Source organism: Lepidochelys olivacea (genome assembly GCF_965140295.1).
Source record: "Lepidochelys olivacea isolate rLepOli2 genome assembly, chromosome: 5".
Lineage (NCBI taxonomy): Eukaryota > Metazoa > Chordata > Testudines > Cheloniidae > Lepidochelys > Lepidochelys olivacea.
In genome coordinates, this window is record NC_140415.1 from 57259016 (window position 1) to 57275475 (window position 16460).

The 16460-nt window shown below is 40.4% G+C and overlaps 1 long non-coding RNA gene across 8 annotated transcripts in view; it reads right to left on the reverse strand.

Moving 5' to 3' along the window:
• LOC311520409 overlaps positions 1-16460 on the reverse strand; it is a 162940-nt gene that overhangs the window by 90531 nt on the left and 55949 nt on the right. For all 8 annotated transcript variants that reach the window (XR_014711582.1, XR_014711583.1, XR_014711584.1 and 5 more), the window contains exon 3: positions 5279-5383. This is a non-coding gene — a long non-coding RNA (uncharacterized lncRNA). The remainder of the gene's footprint in view (positions 1-5278; positions 5384-16460) is intronic.

Consider the following 16460-nt stretch of genomic DNA (forward strand, 5'->3'; position numbering starts at 1 on the left):
GGTGGAACTGGGCAGGGAAGAGGTGAGATGGGGCAGGAAGAGGTGGGGCAGGGTGGGACATTAGAGAAGGAGTGGAGTGGGGGTAGGGCCTGGGTGGAGCACCCCCTAGCACATAGAAACTCGGCAGCTGTGGGAAGTACAAAGGGTAGGATCCACTAAGTGACTAAAGCATTATGATACAGAATGCCTTTTAGGTGCCTAGAAAAATCCCAGGAACAACACTGCAATCCACAAACCTTGAGTTAGGCACTTAGGCTCCTACACAATGAATGGAGAATTAGGCACCTTGAGCTACTATCCACAAAAGCTAGCATGTTAGGCAGGGAGCTACCTAAGCTAGCCACTGGAAGATGCCAATGAGAGGGATCTGTGCTAAGCACTGCCCCTCTTTTGTAGATAGGTGCCAAAGTCCAGGGAGGTGCCTGTCTCTGCTTAGTGATCCACAAACTGGGGGCATTCAGCTGCCTAAGTTGATGCAAGGCCTGAAACAAAAGAGCGGGAGTAGGCAGAAAGGGAAGAGGTCTTTACTTATAAACTTTAGCTTAGGTAATAGGGTACTGTGACCCTAATAACATCACAGTACAAGAAGGCAAGGGGTTCACTGGTATCTTGTAGTGAGTTTCAGCTGGTCTGATCAATTCAGTGTACCCCAACTCAGTAATGTCATAACCTGTTTCTAAAAGGTGTCATGTAAGATATCAGTAAAAAGCTCATAACATACTGATCATTAATATTATTGTATGGTGCATGGGCAGAAGACAAATTCAAAATTACAGATATATTGGGAATTATCTTGTTCAAGCATCTGCCAGATAGGACTGAAGTTACCCCACCTAGACAAAGGGATGTGGTTCTGCCTCCTTGATGGTACTTCCAACATACATTAAGAGACAGTGGGAATACTTTTACATGAAAAACCATCAAGCTAACAAGGGGAGGAGATAACCACTCAGTATCACGGCAAGAGTAAGCGATTGCAGGAACAGATACATTCATTTGCATTTTAGCAAACACCAGTATGGAGAGAAATCGGCATAGAAACTCCTTCTTCAGCAAACTCCATGCCTCCTTTCTCACAGCTTGAAGGAACTTTACTGTGGGGGTGAGGGGGTAAAGCACCAGAAGAATCCATTTCAAAGGTTAATTGGACTATAAAATCTAGTGTCAAAGAACCCCAAATTAAGATGGCAATAGAACCAAGCACTTCAGACTTTGTGGAAGATCCTGAACAGAGGGTTCGTCAGCCATTTGCTGGAAGATAGATTGGTAAAGAAACTACCTTAAACAAAGGCTTGTTGTGTTAAGTCTTAGCCATTAGGAAGTGTTTTTTTCACTTTTATTTGCTTATAACCATTTCTAACACTATCTTTTATACTTGAACTCACTTAATATCCTAAATCCTTTTGTAAATAAATTTGTTTTACTTTTAACGTAAACCAACCCAGTGATGTGTTTGAATTAAAGTGACCTAGTTAATGCCAAAGTGATAACCTGAGCATTTTGTCTCTTTAGAGGAGAAAAACTTAATTATTCCTCTGAATGGTCCAGGAGAGGGCTGGACATTGTCAAGCAATTCAGGACTGGCATAGGCGCTGACTCTGTGGGTGCTCTGGGGCTGAAGCATATACGGAAAAAAAATAGTGGGTGCTCAGCACCCACTGGCAGCTCCTCAATCAGTTCCTACTCCCTGCCCACACTTCCCAACTGCTGGTGATCAGCTGTTCAATGGCGGGCAGGAGCCACTAGGGGGGAAGGGGAGGGGTGAGAGCCAGGCACGCTCAGGGGAAGGAATGGAACAGGGTGGGAACAGGAGGGCAGGGATGGGGTTTGAAGGAAGAGGTAGAGTGGGAGTCAAGCACCCCCTGGCAATTCAGAAAAATGGCATGTCTGGGGTGCTAATTGCCAGGTATAACCAATGCTGGCATTAACTAGAGCATTGCTGGGATGTAACAAGCAGGCTGCTGGAATCAGAGTTGCTGGTTCAGAGATGCTTGTCACACAGACACTCAGGGCATGCTTGTCTGTGGGCTGTCAGCATCCAACCTGTGAGCCACAGCAGCAGAGCATTGAAGGCACTCAGGGTTACAGGGCAGGTGGTGACACAGGTCCTCACTGGTCTGGGATGCAATCCAGAATGACAGGTACTCACACAGGATGTAGGAAATCCCTAGTTCAAGTATCCCCTCCTCATGAGGGGGAGAGGGGATTTGAACAGGGATATGACGCCTCTCAGGTAAGTGCCCTAACCACTACACTAAAGATTATAAGGGAGCTCCTCCTTCTCTCCCCTCCCCTCCCCCAGATATTTTGTGTGAGGGGCTCAATCCAATAGGTGGACTCTGAGCTCACCTACCATATCAGGCGCCCAGACACTACTTAGGTGGCTGAACACTTATCTTCCCCAGTTCATGAAAAGGATGCAGTACATGTTCTGAGGCAGAAACATAGGTTCCTTGGGAGCTTTTCCTGTAAAAACTTAAGTGCCAAGTGAGGTTAGTTGTTCACAGGATTAGGTGGCAGCCAAGTCAGAGTTTTGTGGTGCCTAAAAATGGGACTCAGGCACATGAGTACCTTAGAGGATCACATCCAAAAGCCTTTGTCCCACTTACATAGCTAGTGCTTTCAAATTTCTTCAAAAGTCTGTACAAACACTGAATCAAATCCAGCTTGCCTTACTCATGCGAGTAGCCCCTCTGCTGTAACCGAGAGCAAAATTTGACACAAGTAGACTACTTATAGGAATATGGCAAACAGGATTTTGTTGATTAGTTCGTTAATCCTCATAATACCCCTGGGAGTTAGGTCATTTAATTTTGAAAAAAGTTAAATTTTCTTAAATATGGGCAACATTTTGGGTGAAATTTAGGACCATTTTCAATCAAAGCTGCACTGACAATTTAAAAAACAAGCAAAATTTACACGTCTCTTTATTTTAGATGTGAAAACACCTCATTCACAAAATTTCATGAAAAAATGACATTTTTCAGACACAAAACTGCCTAAAATTAAATTATGAAAAAAAAAATCCAAACAGCTTGCACACAGATTTGCATGATCCTAGTATAAAACATGGTGGTGATCTGAGTGGAATTCCTTGTGGACAGATGTCCACATCATAATACAAATCACCATTGGCAGTGTCAGCAGAAAAGACCAAGGACTGAATGGGTATGGAGACAACACTCCTTCAAAACCATCCTGAGGAGCAGTGGTGGAGCAATGTAGGGAAGTTTCCATTGCTGTACATGTTCTGGACTTTAATAAAGGACTTCAGTCTTCAAGACATGATTTAGAGCCTCCAAGAAACTAAACTTTACAGGAGACTTTCCTTTCGAAGCTAAGCAACAGCCTCCATTGTTTTAGGCTGCACCGTAAATCATCAGCACCTGAGTTATGCATAATGAACAAAAGACTAAGATGCATAATAGCATCAAAATCAATTTGAGATCTCATTAAAAACTGTAAAGAATAATACTAGTGCTACGATTAAAAGTATTAAAGAGAGTAAGCATCTTTTCGTATTCTAAATTAATAAAATATTGTTTAAGTGAAGTGCTCTGATAGTAATAGATGGGCAGGGCATTGGTGTCACAGAATAATATAATATTAAAGAAGTGCTTCAAAACAATCTAAACATTTAAGTGGATTCTAAAATTACAGCCCACTAAACACTAGAGAGTATATTTCCCTTTTCAATATATGCCTAATTCCCAACAACATTAATGAGCATTACATACTTGGATTGGGCCAAAATCTGTCTCAGTTAAAATCACCCAACTCCCACAAAAGGACACTTTGTGCATATGTGTACAGCATTTGTCTTTAAGAGAGGATAATACACCTATAAATCTTACTGGTGAGTTCTAACGCACAGGACATTTATTAACTTTAGATATCCATGTATATGCAAGTTAATTTAAAGTGCCTGATAAAGTTGTGGGAAACTCTCTCATTCAAACCAATTTTTAAAATTCATCTAACTGTTCCTAGTTTCATGCCTATTGCATTTTTTGTACTGTGTGCTTTGTATTACTAAGGACCCAGTTTTGATAGCCCTATGTTTATAGAACAAGTCAAACCTGCTGAAGTAAATAGGATTTCTGAAAATTAAGGATTTGCAGTATTGTCTGTAATATGTTTTAGAATGTTTTAAATGTATTATTGTATAGCAATTTGAGCACTTTGGTGGGGTGTTTTATAAATAATAAAATTATTATTTATTTATTACTGTGAAGGGTTTTTTATAAGATGACAAAAGCATAATGGCATAATATCAGTAAAATCATATTGACTATCTCACCAAAATGATTAGCAGAGACTGAGTACTTCATTTTGCACGGCTGACAACTTAACAACCATTCATTATCCTTTACTATTGTCAACACAACCAAGTTTTTAAATACCCAAAGGGGAGAAACAATTAGTGAAAGTTATTATATAATAATTAATATATTTTACAGACCAGACTGCTATCTATAGTGAAGAGGGAGTAGATAATTTAAATTATGTAACCTTAAGGAAGCAGAGTCAGACAGAACAAGGTATACCTCAGACTTCAATGTATTTTCTGCTCCTGTACAGATAACAACTTAAAGAAAAAACATTGTTTTAAATAAATCACACTAGTTTTGATGCATATTGTATGCCAAATCCTGTTTGCTTTACCCACTGGGCCTCATTCTGTTCTCATTTTATACCAAGCTAACTCCATAGGCCTGATTTACACCAGGATAAGGGGGATCAGAATCACGGTCACTGACTCCAAGAGGGCACTCAGGCCCTTGCAGGATCGGAACATCTATGATTAACTGTCCACTTTTTCATTTAAAACTGACTGTGGGTTTGTTTGTTTTTTTAAATGGGATGTGTGATGTTGGAAAGGTTTTCTCTACAAATGAACTGAAAACTAGCATGTGATTGTATTTCATGTTCTATAATAGGTTGATTGGTAAATAACTTGTTAGCGGTTTTCACTGCAACTTCAAGACGCTAGCTTGCTGTGACAGAACTTTTAACTTTAATTGTCAGTAAATTCTGTATATCACCTGACGACATGCAGAAGGTTTTAATATTTCTTCTGATCCCACTGACTAAATACCTTTTAGAAAGGGGTTTGTGTTTCCCATGTGTCACAGAGTGATGACATTCCCAGGTTTACCCAGTTTCCTGGCTCTTTTGGCTTCAGGTGTATGGAACTTCTGTCAGGCCTCACACATTGTCAACACACAGTCAACTGGACACATATCACTTTGGATTTCTTGCCGTTCAGTAATATTACCTTAGATGGACAGAGAGGAGACCTCATTCTAGTCTAATTCCAGAATAATTCCAAACAGTCAGTTCAGTCATTCTTCTCTACATCAGTCACAAGCCGTCTTCTATTCTGAAACACAGAATTATTAAACTGTATTAGAAAAAGTTGCTTGTTGCAAAGCACGTTCATTTTTCTGAGTAAAAAATAACATTAAAGGACAGAATCCTCTCTCTTTCACTTTATGTGCAATACACTAATGCATATGTGTGTGCTTATCTACTGAGAGAAAATATATCTTTCAGTTTATAGATAGCAGGGCACAAAAATAATGACATATTATTTTATGTTTCAGGTAATTTTCTCTTTAACATAGTTGTTATAACAAATGTATATATATATAGTAGCAAGAGAGCACATGAAGTAGCATTATCAAATGGTCCGAGTGTGGGAATGGGCACCAGGAAACCGTGGATCTTAATCCCAGCTGTGACACTGACTTGCTCCAAGACTTCAGGCAAATCATTCTACCTCTCTTGGGCTCATTACCTCTGTAAAATGGGGAAAACAAGGATGATATACGCCCTGCCACATTCCCTCTTGTGGAGCATATTAAGATAATAAAAAAGGTTATAGTTACACTGAGGTAAGTGCTAGATATTATATTAATAAAGGTTAACACAATAGACTTCTTTAAAAATACATTTACTGTGCACAAAAATCAAATGAGAATATGAAATGCAGTGAAGTGAATAATTAGTAAATAAAAGAATGAACCTGTTAATATAACAAGTTTTTCCTGTCATCAATCCATTTCAAAACTCCCATTGACAGCCATGGGAGTTCCATATGTGGAACAATGGCATGAAAGATGGCATTAAGCTCCAAGTCTTTCCTACAGCCCCCCCATCTAAATAACTTTGCTGGGTGCTGGAGAATTCTGGAGGGGCAAGCAAAATCTGTTTGTCTTAGATTTCTATATGGTGTCTGTTACCATATCATCAAATGAAGTCCCAGAATAGTTGGTATCTAAGCAACTTGAGGTGCTTACATACCTTCAAAAATCTGATATGCCAATGATATACCTGAGATACATTAATGATATCATCATCCTCTGGCCACAAAACCTAAACTCCCTCAGAGACTTCCACCACAACTTTAACCACCACCATCCATCCATCAAACTCTCTTTAGAATACTCCTGCATCAGCTTCCTGGACACCATGATCAACTTCAGCAATGGAACCCTACAGACAGCTATACACAAGAAACCAATAGATCACCACACTTACCTCCACAGATCCAGTAACCACTTCAGATACACCAAGAAATCTGTTATCTACAACCACACACTCAGATTGCACAGAATATGCTCCAAGGAGAAAGTCCGGGATATATGCCATAACACACTTAAAATCACCTCCACCAACCAAGGACACTCCACCAGAGAAGTAGATCACATAATGGAACAAGCCTCCCAGATGTCCCAAGAGAATCTGCTTCAATATGAAAAAAAGAAAGAAAGAAAGAAAGAAACACACCACTCTGGCCCTATACATCTTATTGTCACCTACCATCCCACACTGGAATCCATATGGGGTTATCATTAAACAGTTACAACCCATACTCAATGGAGACCACATCATGAAAGAAATCTTTCCTGAACCCTCTCCTCTGGTCTTCAATGGACCCCCCAGCCTCACCAAGCTGATCATCAGAAGCAATCTCCCCACAGACCAGAACACACAAACTCAAAGCAGCAGTAGATCCTACCATAACAACAAAAGCAAAACCTGCAGACATATCTCCACTACTACCACACCCCCCTTAACCCACTTTCAAGATCCATGGGTCCTACACATACCTATCACAATACATAGTGTACCTCATCCAATGCATCAAATAATCCATCAACAACTATGTGGATAAAACTGACAATCACTACGCTCTCTACAAACACACAGAATAATTATAAAAGACAAAAACACCCTTTCACCCATGGGCAAACACATTTTAAAAACTGATCATCCATATCTGACCTCTCATTCCTTGTCTTAAAAGAAGACACCTTCAAAAGTAATCCTGGGAATTTTAATTGATAATTCTGCTAGACACCAAAAATCATGAGTTCAACAGAGACACAGAGGTTTTATGGCTCATTACAACAAATTGTAACCGTCCTTTGTTCTATGACTGAAAAGGTGTTAATTGCCTACTGCACTCTAACTGGCCACCAGCAACTTGTGTTAACCCATTATGCTTAACAATCTTTCCCACCTAGTATTTAATGTGATACTCTGATTACTTTTCCCAAACCTAAAGAAGAGCTCTGTCTAAACTCCAAAGCTTGTCTCTGAAATTGGTCTAATAGAAGATCTCACCTTACCCACCCCAACTCTTCAGAAAATCTGGCCCTTTGTGTCCTTTCACTACACATGCAGTGGAACCACGTGGTCCTACTGTGTCAATAGGGGAGTGTTTGGGCTTAAATAGGTAGCACACTTCAGAGTAACAAGAAAAAGAAAGAAAGAAAAGACTGCAGGAATAAATCTGTAAAATCACTTAATTTTTGGTGTCTCAACCCAAAATGTAACATATTCTGTGCAAAACAGGCCTCTTAAATGGGAGGCAGTGAAGTCCAGTAACTATGCCATTAGACCTGGGCTCTCTTCCTTGGTTTGGGCACTGGCCTAGAAGTTGGGAGACAAAGGTTCAATTCTCTACACTGCCACAGACTTCCTGTATGATCTTGGGCAAGTCACTTAGGCTCTGCATGCCTCAGTTTCCCATCAGTAAAAATGGGTATAATAGCACTTCCGTACCTCACAAGAGAGTTCTGAGGAGAAATACATGTAAAGATTTTGAAGCACTTTGAGAGCTACCAATGAAAGATGTTATATAAGAGCAAAGTAGTATTATTTTGCTGTGACTTTGGGGGAAATAAATCACGTCTCACTTTCCCACCGGAAAAATAGGGGTAAGGATACCTTCCTTTGTAAAGCACTTTGAGACCTTGTAGGGAGCCAGGGTGGCTTCCCTCCGAACCAGAGGATAAAGAGCCACCCTCTCAGCCTGAGTGGGCGGGGCCAGATCAAGCTTCCACCAATCCCCGGAAGGGGAGGGGTGGGACAGGAAGTACAAAGGGCGGGGCCCTTCCTCCAGTGAGGAGAGCACCAGGGAGGGAGACAGACACAGGCGGCTCCCTCCCGATCCTGCTGCCGTCCCAGGGGAGGCCCTGGGCCAGGAGGAACCTGACCGGGAGGAAGGCCTGTGGCAACCAGGACTGCCAGCCACTGAGTACCCAGAGGACCTGGAGGGGCCCGGCTGTAGCCTGGGCCAGCGTGAGTCCGACACAGAGGGGGAGCTGGAGCTGCCAGCAGCGGAATACCCGGACGAGCTGGAGGGACCAGAGAGACCCGCTTGAGAGACCGGGTAGGAAGTAGCCGGGGGCAGAACTGCACTGTGGGGTGGGTATGTTTAGTCAGCGAGCGTGGATGGCTCCCTACTGACCCAGGGCCGGGACCTTTGCCTCCCGCCACTGTCAGGGCCCTGGGCTGGAACGCAGCAGAGGTGGGTAGGCCTGCGTTTCCCTACCCCGGCCACCCTGCCTTGGGTAGCAGAACTGCGCGCCGCAGACTCGGGCCGGCGCTCCCCCCCACCCCGCCCGCAGGGCGCGCTGCAGACTCGGGCTGGCGCTCCCCCCTGCCCTGCTAATTCCCTAGCACCCGAAAGGTGTGACTAAGGCCTGCCAGTGGAACCGTAGCTCTCCATCGTCCCCTAGGGGCTTGGAGGACCGACGGAAACCTGTCACAGACCTGCAAACAAAAGTGTGTTATATCCAAGTTAAAGATTATTTATCTCAATACATCTGAAAAGATTAGAGATGGATTTGTAAATGAACAACATTTGTATATAGGAAAGTCAAGCATTTAAAAAAAAATTTCCTATAGCAAAATTTTGTAGCACAAGATAGTGCACAGTACTGTATTGATGAAGGGGAAATCCTGCCTTCCTTCCTTATGGCCACAGAAGACTAACTACAACTCTGTGTGATCCCTCCCATCTTTGAGAGCTGCTCCTCCTACTACTTTGGTCAAATAGACTAGGCCCTTTCACACGCACTGAATAATCACACAAAGTAAAAGCAAATTATGACAATTAACTGTGGTCCACAGCTGAGAGTAGGAAGTAGCACTACAAAAATCATAAATATGCAGGAAAACTTAAGTTTTTTTCATAAAACACTTTCTTGTCTGGGTTTGAGTAGTCTGAGTAATGTCAGAAAATACACATACCTTGGCCTAGGACATCTTTAAGAAAAATGTTCATTTAACAATGTTTTATTATATATCACTGAATAAAGTCATAACACAATATTGCATTTGAATACTGTTTTGACATAAGAACATTTGGTTATAATGTTCTATATAGTCACATACAGAATAGATAAATTGTATTTATTATATTATTAGTAAAGAAAAGGAGTACTTGTGGCACCTCAGAGACTACTCAATTTATTTGAGCATAAGCTTTCATGAGCTACATCTGATGAAGTGAGCTGTAGCTCACGAAAGCTTATGCTCAAATAAATTGGTTAGTCTCTAAGGTGCCACAAGTCCTCCTTTTCTTTTTGCAAATACAGACTAACACGGCTGTTACTCTGAAACCTGTATATTATTAGTGTTAACATTTCCTAACTACTATCATACACTGTGTGAAAAAGGAAAAATATTTTAACCAAGGTTTTATGGAAAAAGATTCACCATTTTGCTCTGGGATATGTTGCACACTCAAAATATTGCCTTTCTACGAAATTCATGTACCATGAGTTTGATTCACAAAGTATGTAATACAGTAACAAGAGATCCAAAATATTTCTTAGAAGTTGTAGTGCTATTCTAGCTATTTTTAAAATATTTTTCTTTGTGGGTTTTGGCAAGTAAATTGGAGAGGGAAAAAACCCAACAACAACACATGTAACTAAAGTGGTATCAATTCTTCATACACTAATTTGCCTGTTGTGTATTTTAGATTGTAAGCCCCCCAAGGCCGGGATTGTGTCTTTTTTGCATTTACATAATGCCCATAATAATCATTTGTACTCCAGCCATGGCTATTTTGTAAGACCATCTCTCCCATTTGAGCTCAATGGGATGACTCAAGTGTGTAAAGTTAAGCATGTGTGCAAGGTCCTAATCCAGCAAGTGACAACATGTGGGCATACTCCTGTATTGAATCCACACAGAGCTCTGCTAATTTCATTAGGACTCCATGTGGGTACATAGTCTGCCCTCATGCTATCGGTTGCAGCAGGGCTTCCCAAGAGTTTACAGGATTGGCACCTTTACAATTCATTAAAACAAAAGTAATTTCAGCTAGGGCTTTTTAGTTGACCCATAATTAAACTAAGGATTTCTTCTTTTTATTTCATTTTGTACTAGTGTAATTTAAAAAAAATATAATTAGATATTTTTTCTGATTATACATTTAATTATACTGAAACAGCCATTTGACTCTTCCTCTTAAAATACTATCAGTTACAGAGAAATTGCTGATGTTTTCTTTCTCCTGCAGATTTTAATGATAGGAATAAAACATCTACGTAGATGATCAGACAACTCAGGAAAAAAATAAGAATTGGTCTGAACTCCACCCAAACACCTACCAGAACCCAAAATGTTGGGAGGGTTCTAGTAAGTTAAATGAAGTAACACGCTGACTAAGGATGTTAATGTAATCAGATTTTTTAAAGTAATTGTTTGCAATAGAGGATTACTTTTTCCAAGTACTATTTTGCTATATAATTTGATTACTCATCCAACGGAAGCATAATGGAGATTTCTTTCAGTTACTTTTCTGTGCTATCTTCTCATTATTATTACTATTTGTTTTGTGACACGCAGGGGTGAAAGTAAAATTGATCTCTTACTGGTACGGGGGCCGACTTCACACCCACCCCCAGAAGGGTGGGGCGTCAAGAGGAAGGGGCAGGGCTGAGGGTGAGCATCCCCCAGCCAGCCCATCTGCACTGCCTGGCCCATGGTGCCTGGGGCTCCAGCAGCGATTTAAAGGACCCGGGGAGCCGGCTGCTGCAGCAGCGGCTGGAACTCTGGGCCCTTTTAAATTACCGGCCCCAGGGCAGCTGCTCCTTTTGCCCACCCCTGCCATCAGCAGCCAGGAGGGGCAACAATGTTAAAGTGCTATTCCTTTGCTGTGGCAGCGCTTTAATGTCACTGCCTCTTTTACCACCCTGCCGCTAGGGATCCGGCAGGGCCACCAACTCGGGGGGGGGGGGGTGTAGAGGGAGGGGGGAGCAAAAAGGGCAGCAATGTTAAAGCTGTGCAGGCTGGTACTGGCAGCCACTTTTTACCGGTACACCATACTGGCCCGTACTGCCTTACTTTCACCCCTGGGGACACGCCTTTGAACCCCAGTCATGGACCCAGGGTAGGATCTACAAAGGTACTTAGGTATTGGCAAGTTGAGCATCAGGGTGCCTAGAAAAATCACAGGAGCAACACTGTGATCTACAAAGTCTGAGTTAGGTACTCCCTAACCTATAAATGGGAAGACATAGGTTCCTTAGACATGATCCACAAAAGCCAGCATGCTATATGGGGAGCCACCTAAATTGGCTGGAAGGAGAGGCCAAATAATGGGGTGTGCGCTACACCCTACCCCTTTCTCAGAGATAGGCACATACGTCCAGGCTGCTGGAATGTGCCTCTTTCGGATTAGTGATCCACAAATGGGAACCTGTTGCCTGGAGTCAGTGGACTCAGGTGCCTAAGAAATTGTGCAACTGGACTCATTGCGCTCTGTGCAGCACAAACACAGAAAAAAAGATGGTTCCTGTCCCAAAGAGATTACAATCCAACTATGAGAGAAGAGATAACAAATACAGAGACAGACAGACGGAGGAGCAGAAGGAAACAAAACAAATTCCTGTGTAATTATGTAATGACCAAAATCTCATTTTGCAATTCACACACATGGTACATCACTCTGAAGCACCCAAGAACATTATTTATAAAAATGATTAAGTTGGAATATTTATTTTGTAAGAAAATAATCAGCAATGTAACATGGTACTTTGTGCATACAGTAATCCATATTTTAGAATAGAAGCTTTTTCAAAAGCAGTTTTATCAAACCCACCATATACTTTTCTCCAAGGGTTGTTTTTACTGTTATAGACCAAAAGTTTAAAAGAGCCTTGGTCCAGCTTCTAATTTTATGCTTTCAGCTGGTTCTAAGGGCAAAATTAAGCCTTCAGCTAATTAGGTGATTCTGATAACACTTAGGCACATGCATATCTTTACTCAAGCCAGTAGCCCCCCCTGCCCAAAGTCTTTGTTTGCCTAAGAGTAGAGCATTAGAAGCTCTTTTTAAAAGTTGTCTCTCTATTTCACAAAATCCATGGTGCAAGATCTCAATAGGTCTATCTAAATAACCTGATGGGTCAGCGGCTATTTTCAGAGCTTATGTACTTTAACATGCTTCTGACCTGTGGTACCCTTAATGTATCTAAGGTAACAAAGAATATAGGAAAAGCTCCAGAGTGTATAATATTCAAAAACAACAGGCCACCCCTTAGTGATTTCCAGACTTACCAAACCCCTATCTTTATCCGCAATGATATGGGTCTTGATAGTAACAGAGAAAAACTTGCATAATGACAGGCTTCAGAGTAACAGCCGTGTTAGTCTGTATTCGCAAAAAGAAAATCCGATTAAGTGAGCTGTAGCTCACGAAAGCTTATGCTCAAATAAATTGGTTAGTCTCTAAGGTGCCACAAGTACTCCTTTTCTTTTTTAGAGAAACTTGGAAAGAGTTAAAATGTAATTCTACCTTGAGAAGTAACTATAAGCATAGCATCCCAGGTTCCTTATTTATTATTTCCGAATTGTTCGATATCAAATGTAGTCAATTTATAAGGAACATTTTTCTAACTACCATTCTCACAAACTCAGTCTTAGGATCTCAAAGTTAAGAGTGGATAGGATAACACCTGTTCATCAGTAATAAAGGTTTTACAGGTTAAAATCTGGCCTCAGTTACACCTGTGAAACTCAAGGCCTTTAATAAGGTTGCACAGGTGTTACTGTTTGATCTTGGAATTGAAATTTAGTAAACAAGGCCTTGATGCTGCAAACACATATATGCTTAACTTTATGCATAGACTTCAATGAGACTATTAACTTCTATAAAGATAAATACAGGTGTAAGTGTTTGCAGGATCAGAGCCTAACTCTATTTTTTGATATACAAGAAGGAATAGACTCCAGCTCAGTCTCTCTTAACTATGTTGGGTCTGCAAGACTAAAAGAATAAAAAGTTATTTTTGTCACTAATTCACATAGTATTGTTTCTATTCCCTGATTGGATGACCAAATCTTTATAAACAGGATGATGGGCTGATTGGGGTTTGAAATCTCTCAGGAAGGTGGAATGGGGGAAGAAAAATATGCTTAAGGAATTCTGGGCAATGTTGAATCTTTTCCTTACAGAAGAGCATTATACTTAGCTATGTATGTAGATCTTAGAGTTAAAAAAAACTAGGGTTCCTCCTGGCTGAAGGAAAGAAATAGACATATATCTTCAATAGAAACAAGATTTATTTGACTTGCAGGTTATTTAGCAGACTTTAAAAATGTTTATCACACATATACATAATGTTTTTTAGTTAGTTAAATGACTGGAGAAATACAAAAGATTCTAGGAATCCTATTTCTTTAACTTCTTGAAAACAATTCCTGGAAAAGTCCCTTTCTCTCAAATGTTGTTAGAAGAAACCCACAAGCTCCTGGAAAATGAAATACTGCAAACACCAGTGCTCACTCTGTCTGACACCCCTTATATTCTGGATGTCTTTAACTAAATAAAAATTTCCTTTGATATTTAAAATAAAAAAGGAGGAAAAAACTTGTTTGCAGCAGATGGGTCACATGAAAAGATCATTTCAAATAATGATGTGCAATAGTTCCTGGAAAGCATTAAACTACAACTACTAATATTAAAGTAGAGCTATAACTGCTTAAACAATATCTTGCAAAATAATTTAATTTAAAAAAATCCTTCTGAATAAAAATGGAAAGCTAACAGTACTAAACAAATAAAATTATCCCTTTTCAATGACAGTGCTAAATCAGTCCGCATATATGGTCCAGCCTGCATAGCAAGGGGAGCTCCTTAGCAGCAAGTTCAGGACAGAGTTATATGTCCCTTATTGCCATCCTCAGAGGAAAGGCCTCTTCAGTACCTTCCTGTGTGTCAACTTCCTGCTGCTTCTGCTGCAGACACTGAACTTCTTTTGGAACCTGGTCTTGTACTGACAGTAGCCTCAGGACTTCATTGAAGTTCATCCAAGTTTCTACTGCTTTCCAATGAGACCGATAGCCAAGTGAGTGCTGTTACACATGACATGCTGGCATTAAGTATAGCATGTATATCTTCTTCCACCACATTCACTTGATGTGGTTTCTCACCTACTTTCTACTCTGGTGCTGCTTGTTTTCCCACCACACTATGCCATTGTAAGGAGCTTATCTAGGTCTTTGTGACTAGAGCAGTGACCGTTTTGGACACAGTACATCACATCCCTTTTAAATGCCTCCTTCACAAGTGGTACCAAAGAATATCAGTTATGAGGCAATCATTCCATCACAATGCCAGGATGTACTCCAAGCAACAATAGCATGATTAAATATCTCTCTATCCCAGAAGTGCTGCAGGAACACTATTGTCACAGCCCTTAACAATTCACACACCTCCTCAAGACTGCTGTTCGTTTTATATTTATATGTTTTTGTTCCTCCTCCTGGTCCTCTGTCGAAACCTCCCTCCTTCCCATTCCCACTTTTCCAAACCCACAAAGTTCTTTCAAAATGGCTGTGCAAGCACTTCCACTGCAAATACTTATGTAAATACATATTTATTCAAATATCCATGGATCTCTTTCTGCAGCTTTGCTCATACAAATATTAATGAAAAGAAAAAAACTGAACATACAATCATCAAAGTAAATTTTCAAGTTTTAGTTGCATGGATGATCTCAATTTTTTTTTTTACAATATTGGCCCAGCCCTATAAATAGGAAACACAAAATGAAGCACAGATATTTGGTGGGAGGGAAATAAAACATGGGGAAAGCAGTCATACTCCAAGAGATATATGGTTTGGTTTTCTAAAGTTCTGGGTGGTCCCCTTTACTTCAGTAGAAGGTTTGGGTGCCTAGCATCTCTGAAAAGACAGTTGACATCCAACAAAAAATTGGAAATAAGGTTTTTCAATACAGTCTGGCGGAGGGGGAGCTGCTTCTATCTTGGCCTGTATACAAAATGTCATTAAATCAAATGAGTTGGGAGGTGATATTTTTATCTATGCAGTTCTGATGATGCTATATCTAGAATATTGTGTACAGGTCTGGACAATTTAGGACCAAAAAGATGTTGACAAACTGGAAGGAAAATAGAGAAAAGGAACTGCATGAAGAAAGTTTACAATAAATGTACTTGATTACATAACCATCTCCAAAAAAGAGTCAACACTAAGGAAAGGAATTGTTTAGGGTAGTACAAGAAAATATAATTATCTGCAACCATGCTGTCTCAAGATTGGATATTAACAGATCTCATAAACTAAGCATGGATGGGTCAGGTCAGTGTTTGGATGGAAGACATTCAGGTGCGACCAGAAGGTTTTTTTTGTTAAACAATAGGTAGCATGCTTCCCTATGAGCGAGAATTAAATCTGTGTCAACATAGTGCATTATTTTGTCAGAAGTATCATGTTTTGGATGAGTACAAATGCAAGGTCATTAGAAATCCCATGGTAATGGATTTCACAAGAGTAGGGTGAAACTCCCAAATCTAGTTATCATAGTATTTCATTAATTTACCTGTGTATCCAATGTTCACATGAATTGCAAACTGTAAAGTCATAAACAATTTGAGGTCATGTGAACACAAAATTTATATTCACATTCACATAAAGTGTGCAGTCAGACAGTCTATTAGTACTTATATTTTTATAGTGGGCTGTTCAGTCCAGCAGAGAAAGGTATAACACGATCCAATGGCTGGAAGTTAAAGCTAGACAAATTCAGACTGGAAATAAGGTATATATTTGTAACAGTGAGGGTAATTTAACCATTGGGATAATTTTGTCAAGGGTCATGGTGTAATCTATCAATGGCAATTTTAAAATC